Below are 7,993 nucleotides of genomic sequence, written 5' to 3' on the forward strand. Positions count from 1 at the left end.
TGGGGTCCTCACCAGCCAAAGAAACCCAGCAGCTTTTATATTAGCTATTCCATCAATTGTTCCAAGTTTGGGGCTTGCTTCTTTGCCAAAGAAGGGGGAGAGATAAAATGCAAACTGAAGGGACAATGTCTTACGGTCTCAACACCTACAGTGAGAGTTAGCAAGTGAGTTCAGTCCCGAGATCAAACTGGCAATTGGCTTAAGGCTATCGTACACCTCTTTGATACACAGCACATTTCTCACACTAAGCAGGGCCAGATCTTGTCACTGCTAGTCAGAGAAACCTAGAGTGATGGAGCAAGTAGCTGTGGGTTTAATCACCAGCGGAAGTTGTTCCTGCCGGGCTGGGACTGAGCCTACTGGTAGCTCCCATAGGTATAGTAAGAAAAGACACCGGTAGTGCAAGGAATCTTTGGCGAAAGTAATGTGTCACACACACCCAACAGCTGTTATTAATACTGTTTTATCAACTAAACCCTTGCACATGGTATGTTGTGCCGAACGCTACCCAACCGCTTTGCTAGATTGGAGGTTTATTAATAGTAAGTGAAGATGCTGCTTTGGTGCAGTACAGCCTTCGCAGAATCAGGTGTCTGGCTGACAATAAGCTGTTCTGCACCTACTTGTTTGTGCTGTCAGGTTACTGTCTCGGGCATAACTAAGATAACACAGCAAACTATTCTTTGATCTGTGCTCTTCTACAAAGACAAGAGAGCACAGAACACTGCACATTGGGTGCAATCTAGAAGCACCCAGGAGCGCAAGAAATGTCATAGAGCCCATGCGCTCTCATAATACTAGAACTTCAGAGAATTCCGTGAAGCTGAATGTTGGAAGATTCACAACAGTCAAAAGAAAGTACTTCTTCACACAGTACCTACTAAACTTGGAATCCACTCCCATGAGAGGTAGCAATGGCAACCAACTTGGATGGCTTTAAAACAGGATTAGACCACTTCATGGAAGATGATGGCTATTAGCCACAGTAGCTATGCTCTCTTGTCATTGTTGGAGGCAATGTGTCTCTGAATACCAGTCATCAGGAACGGAAGGAGGGGAAGCATCTGTTGCACTCAGGTTCTTTATCTGGTACTCTTATCTGCTATTCTAGGGTTGCCATATCTTGAAGAGCAAAAAAGAGGACAGCCAGAGCCACTGCCAGCCCAAGCCGAGGAAAAAGGGGTGTGTGCCTCTTTCCCAAGCTTGTTGTGGTGTGAAGAGCAGGTTGTTGTGGTGTGAAGAGCAGCCTGAGCCCAAACCCGAAAAACCCAGACATTTCTTTTAAAATATAAAAATCTGCCCAGATTGGCATGTTGGCTCCCCAAAAGAGGACATGTCCTGTGGTTTTCCTGGGGATATGGCAACCCTAGCTATTCTTTATCTGCTAGTCTAACAATATACCAGTAATCTATCACAAATCCTTCCCACATCCCAGCCTACAGCCTTCTTAGAATGTTCTTTTTGCAGTTGTGTAAGGACGTGGTATTTCTAGGAATGAGTTGAGTTTATCACGGTGAAACTATGTGAGTAATACGGTCCATGTGTGCATTGTGGAGCAGACCTTGTATGCTGCTTTGTGTGCGTGGCTGGCGAAGGCCTCTAAGATTACGCATGCATATTTGACACATCCTTCTGTTTTGCAAAGCTGTGAGATAGCTACGTGAATCCCACTCTTCAGAGCTCCAACCCACAAAGAAAGAAACAGCACGCTAAACCAGCAAATATGATAAATGTTGTGTACTACTATCATCACACCTTATAGATGCTGCTCGTGGTTGGAGAATTAACAGAACAACTCTGGTTTTATGCAGTGTTGCATTGCCAGTGTGCGTAATTAAGCTTCTTGACAGGCAACCCCCCCTGGTTCAGTAAGTGGAATGCTTATTTCACAGCGCTGCTTTTGGAGCTGCTGTGAACTTTCAGGCAAAGAAAACCACTGTGAAGGAAATGCAGCTGTTTTAACAGTAGGCGCAGGAAGTGTGCCTGGGGGTTGGCAACGCAACGTTGTGTAGAGATAACGCTGGCTCAAAGAAGCTCTTCTACCAATGGCAGCATGCAAAAGCTGCTGTAAAATTCCTGTAATGCACAATAACTGTGCATTTTCTAGCTTCACTTGTAATTTGACTGTTGTGGCTATGAGAAATGATCTCTGATGGCTAGAATGGTTAAAAATGGGGGGGGGGGGGAGAGATTGTCATTATACTTATATTCCAAAGGGATATTCAGATGACATAGGAACAGAGGAAGCTGCCTTCCTAGTCCATCTAGCTCAGTTATATCTATATTGGCTGACAGTGGCTCTCTAGGGTCTCAGTCAGCGGGTATCATCCACACGTATGTGGAGATGCGAGGGATTAAAACTGGGGCCTTCTACATGCAAGGCAGGGCTCTACCACTAACCTAAAGCCCTTCCTGCTGGCAGCTTCCTTCTTAGCTGGATGCTGCAGCACACAAGCAGCAATGTGGTATGTATTCTGTGGAAAATATTGGCTTATTATTATCAAATAATAATAACATTAGGACATATCTGCCTCTTCTAAAAGCAGCAGGCCAACCATCTAGTTGATGTGATCTGCTGTCACCCCACCCTGTTGTCCATCCGGTCAGACTGGGCTGGAGCATCCTATCTACTGGAAGGACTGGAGGTACCAAAAGTTCATTCCTTGCCACCACTAGTTTAGGCATGCATATTCATCAGTAAGGTAAAGGTAAAGGGACCCCTGGCCATTAGGTCCAGTCATGGCCGACTCTGGGGTTGCAGCGCTCATCTTGCTTTATTGGCCAAGGGAGCCGGCGTACAGCTTCCAGGTCATGTGGTCAGCATGACTAAGCAGCTTCTGGCGAACCAGAGCAGCGCACGGAAACGCTGTTTACCTTCCTGCCGGAGTAGTACCTATTATCTACTTGTACTTTGACGTGCTTTCGAACTGCTAGGTTGGCAGGAGCAGGGACCGAGCAACGGGAGCTCACCCCGTCGCGGGGATTCGAACCGCCGACCTTCTGATTGGCAAGTCCTAGGCTCTGTGGTTTAACCCACAGTGCCATCTGTGTCCCTATATTCATCAGTGGTTAACTGCAATTTCAAGGAATTGCTTTTTTCAATGCACAAATGGGGCCATCACATATAAAACACCACAGAAGGAACTTCTGTATTACGTAACATCACCTCAAAAGCAATGGTTTGTCAGTGGAGTCGATTCACATATACAGCAGCCAGCCAGCCATCAAGTGTTGGATATTCATGTCTTAACCAGACCCCCCAGAAAGGCCCTGCTCTTTGATCTTCTGTCTCCAATTCCATTCCTGTTCCTACTTATAAAGAGCCAGATTTGGAGAAATTAAGTGTGGTCAGGCTATGCATTCCAATGAAAGAAACAGGCTGTCTCTATGGAAGTGAACGATGCCTTATTAAATATCAGGCCTTCGGAATGGAGATGAACATTTATTACTTTGGGGGCAAATAAATACAACCAATTCAGATTAATACAAATGAAACAGTAGCCTCCCCTGGAGCGTTAACATGATGGGCTTGTTTTTATTACTAGTCCTTTTATTCCCTTCCCCAGCAGCCTCTAAAAGCAGGGAGGGGGGAAGGAAAAAAGCTGTTCCTGCATTTTCTGCCTGGCGACATGGCTATTTCTGCATTGTCACAAAAAACAAGCACTTGCATTAAAAAAAATGGTGGGGGGGGGGGAGAGAAGGGGAGAATGCCGAATGATTAGTTACTGTTAATTAAGGAATTAAAAGGCTTTGCTGTTGCATTTTTCAGACATGGATAAGACAAGGCACACATCTGTTGCATCTGACTTTGTAACAGGGGGAGCAGGAAGATAAGGGGGAAGATAAAGCTGTATAATGCAAATGGTATAAGGAAAGCCATTCTCAGGCTGGATTTGCATATCATGCCTGGAAATCTGATGAACAGCCGCAAAATGGTGGTATGTGCTTAACCCTTCCCTCCCTTGGAGTTCCCTTCCCCAGCTGCTTTTCCTCATGAAGAATAGTAAAAAAATATAAAAAATAAAAAATAGCAGCTTGGGTGGTGGGTGAGAAGAAGTGGTTGCAGAGGGGAAGTGCTGGGTGGGGTAACATTAAATGTTTAGCAAAGCCTCACACCCACCACCTGTCTGTTTCAAATACAGTATACCTTTTCCCTTCTACTTTGCAGCTGCTTAGTTGAGTCCCCAGTTCCCATAACTGAGGCTGCAATCAGGCAGCACTTTGTTCCGTCTTCTCTTTCTTTACCTAATAATTTTTACCTTTTAGACTTAAAGCTACTTCTGGAAATCTAGTGGAATCTAGTGGCAGTTTCGTGCTATTCTCCCTGTTTATTGTTTGCAGAAAAGAAACAATTTGCAACCTTTGTAACTCAGAAAAACATTGGAGATTTTGCATTGTAATTTCACAACATAAAATTTGGGTCACTATCCTGGCATTCCTGTTAAGTTGTGGGTGAACATATCGGTACATAACAATACCCATTCTTAAGGAAATCAGCCCTGAGTGCTCACTGGAAGGACAGATCCTGTAGCTGAGGCTCCAATACTTTGGCCACCTCATGAGAAGAGAAGACTCCCTGGAAAAGACCCTGATGTTGGGAAAGATTGAGGGCACAGGGAGAAGGGGACGACAGAGGATGAGATGGTTGGACAGTGTTCTCGGAGCTACCAGCATGAGTTTGACCAAACTGCAGGAGGCAGTGGAAAACAGGAGTGCCTGGCGTGCTCTGGTCCATGGGGTCACAAAGAGTCGAACACAACTAAACGACTGAACAACAACAATCCTGGCATACAGTTCTTTCTCACCATTTAAAATTTAGCACAGCATGGCAGCATATTGATGAAAAACCAAAGTTCCATAAGACAACAGTTACTTCAGTGTAGGAATATTAGAAATAAGGACAGAAGTCCTAGCATTATAAGCAGTAAAATGAACACAATAAACCCCATGTCCGAAAGCAGCCCGAGTCACAGCAAGTCATACAATTCTTCTCTCACATTGGACATAATTGGGCCAATGGCACTCATTATGTCACAGGACATTAGCAAAATCCAAATGGATAAGTGACTTCTTTCTAATTCAAAGGGACCCAAACAAATCAGATGTTTCTAGCTTTCTGAGGAGCATGTTTCATTCTTCTATACCAAGTGTGAGGAATCTTTGGCCCTCCATACATTTGCTGAACTACAACTCCCATCAGCCCCAGCAAACATGGCCAATGGCCAGGGATAATGGGTGTTGTAGTTCAGCAACATCTGACGGGCCAAAGATTCCCCACACCTGTTCTAGAGCTAGATAATCTAAACAACCTGCCACAGGGCAGATTTAAAATGCAATGCCTCTGGTCCTTTTCGTTTCTGTTGGTTAAAACACTGAATAATCCATAAGTTTCGTTTTATTCCTTTCTGCTTTTAATGGAACTCTCTTGCATAGGTTTTCAGTTGTTTTGAAAAGCCACAGAATCCAGCCTCGCACTGCCAGAACAGCTTCAGCTTTTGAGAGCAGTGGGTCATATCTTCTGTTTCCACCAACCAGCATTGTTTCCTTGAGGCCAGTGATTTTACACCAGCCAATCATCTGGTCCAAAATCCCTCTAAAGTAGTTCAGAGAAATGGACTTCATAGTCCTGATAGCTCCATGTCTCCCTTAGTCAGGCGCTGAGAGATATGTGAAAGGTACACAGTTTCTTAGAACTTTGATGGAATAACACAGTTACTAGTAATTGGTATTCATAAAGGATAGGCTGCTGTATTCCCAGGTCAACAGCTGAGAAACTGATTTGAGTCAGGTACATAGCAACTGTGTATTCTTCTGCTTATTATTTCTAACAATCCAAGTTTATTCCACCCTCAATATGTTATGTAAAATAACTTCAGAAGCAGTCTTTCAGTGAGCAAAGGCTTTTATCAAGAGTAAAAAGTTTAAATTCTAGTTTTCATCCTAGGAACTTACACTCTTAACTATCAGGTGGGGACCTGCACCCTTCTGTGGTTCATGGTGAAGACAGTCCAATTTTTTGGGTGTGGAAAGAAGGTGCCCATACTCTTGATATCAGTGGTGTTAATGCCACACAAAATGGCTGCTATGGGCAGAAAAAAAGAGGTGCTGATACTCTATACCAGTGAGTATATTCACAAAAAAGCACTGGCAATGTCATATTGTAATTTGGAAACAGAAGGACTTACATGCGGGTGGCACATATACAACTTCCATATATTAATGTATGAACAAAGTAGACACATTGGTTCTGACTGACCTCTAGTAATGTGCAACTAATCAGGCACAGTAACCAAAGGGTCCTGGGCAGAGATGTGTGTCCCCATCTACACCGAAAGACATATCCAACCAGTTCAGAGAGACCCAGATGAGCATGCAATGCACAGATCCAGATGTGCATCTCTGCAGATTCCTGCTTCTGAGTATGGCACTCCCTCACTCCTGTATCTTTAATATTTATGTTTAAAAATGGGGTAGGGTGAGGTTCCCTTGCTGAAATTGCCCTTCTCTGCACAACAATTAAAGGCATACCAGCCTTGTCCCATTCTGCAGCCCTAGAAGTACCTGAATTATTTGTTCTGTACGTAGGAAAAAGCCTAATACCAAATCAGCCAGTTGGTCCACCTAGGTCGGTATTGCCTACACTACCTGGCAGCAGCTACCCAGGAATTCAGGACAGAGGTGCCAGGAACAAAACCTTTGACCTTCTGCCTGCAAACCAGGGACCCTGATAGTGCTTTTTCTGGGGGGACACAGGGGTACGCATACCCCTAAACATTTTATGAATCAAAGTTTGGCCTCATTGAAGGGCAGTATTTCAGTATTAGTAGGAAAACGAGAGTACCTTTAAAGATTTTTTAAAGAAAAAAAGCACCGCTGCTACTGAAATATGGTCTTTCCACCACATGATTGATAAGCTGCAGCCTAATCATATTTGTTGCCTCCAGGGAGCTGTCCATGCATTACTGTGCCAGGTTCAAGGTTCTTGCATTAATTTACGAGGCCCTTAACAGCATGGGTCCAGATAATTTTAAGAATCACCTGATCCCTTATATCCTAGCCTGAGTTATCTGGAGGAGCCTTTGTTGGTGGCTCCCCATGACTCAGACACATGGCTCCTAACTGCATTCCATGCATTTGTTCCAAACCTGTGGAACACGCTCCCTACTGAGATTAGGCAGTCACCCTTCTTGCTCAACTTCAGGTGCATGGCTAAGGCTTTCTGGCAGGCATTGTAAGGCTGTGTTCAGATTGATGGTAATTTTGTTGTTTTATTGTCTCATTTTCTGTAGATCTTTTTTAAATTTTGCGCACGATACTTAGAAATGCAAATGATGAAGCAGTATATAAATGTTTAAAAAAACAAAGTATTTTCTGTTCCTGTTTGCTGGGTGACTTGGTCTGTGCTGTATACGACATACCTCCTTCACTTTTAATGCATTATATAAATCAGGCACGCCCAACAGGTAGTTTGTGATCTACCAGTAGATCAGTGGACGTTTGTGGTAGATCACTGGTAGATCAGTGACGCCCTGCAAAGAAACTCAACAACTTTGGCTCCCCTAAAAAAAAGCTCAAGAACTTTGACCTGAACTCCCCAAAATGGGGTAGATCACTGCCAGTTTTTAACTCTGTGAGTAGATGGCAGTCTCTTGGGAGTTGGCCACCCTGATATAGATGATGCAATTCTGGACATAGGCAGTTGGGAAAGATGTACTTGTCAAAAATTCCCCTTTTATACAATTATTAAAGCTGCAGGAGCCCTGGCCACTACTGAATCTGCTCTCTCAGACATACACACTGATAGTACCTTGCTCCTTTCCCTGGTGTCTGTTACTTCAGGAGATGGAAATGTACTAGGTTTATGAGCCGCAGAATAAATTCATTGCCACATCCGTTATATTTCTCGATGCCGCTTGGCGCACACACAGCCCTTAAGCTTTCTTCTCCCCAGTGAAGGTGTCTGTGTCCATTTCATTAATAATACTCTGCACTC

At 44.0% G+C, this 7,993-nt stretch overlaps 1 long non-coding RNA gene across 1 annotated transcript; it reads left to right on the top strand.

The window, feature by feature from the left end:
* Positions 1 to 505: 505 nt before the first annotated feature.
* On the top strand, positions 506 to 7,385 carry LOC310679832. Its single transcript, XR_014512550.1, has 3 exons — positions 506 to 2,645; positions 3,770 to 3,938; positions 4,342 to 7,385. It is a non-coding gene; the product is annotated as an uncharacterized lncRNA (long non-coding RNA).
* Positions 7,386 to 7,993: the final 608 nt, after the last annotated feature.

This window comes from Podarcis tiliguerta (assembly GCF_965153285.1).
Source record: "Podarcis tiliguerta genome assembly, chromosome: 6".
Taxonomy (NCBI): domain Eukaryota; kingdom Metazoa; phylum Chordata; class Lepidosauria; order Squamata; family Lacertidae; genus Podarcis; species Podarcis tiliguerta.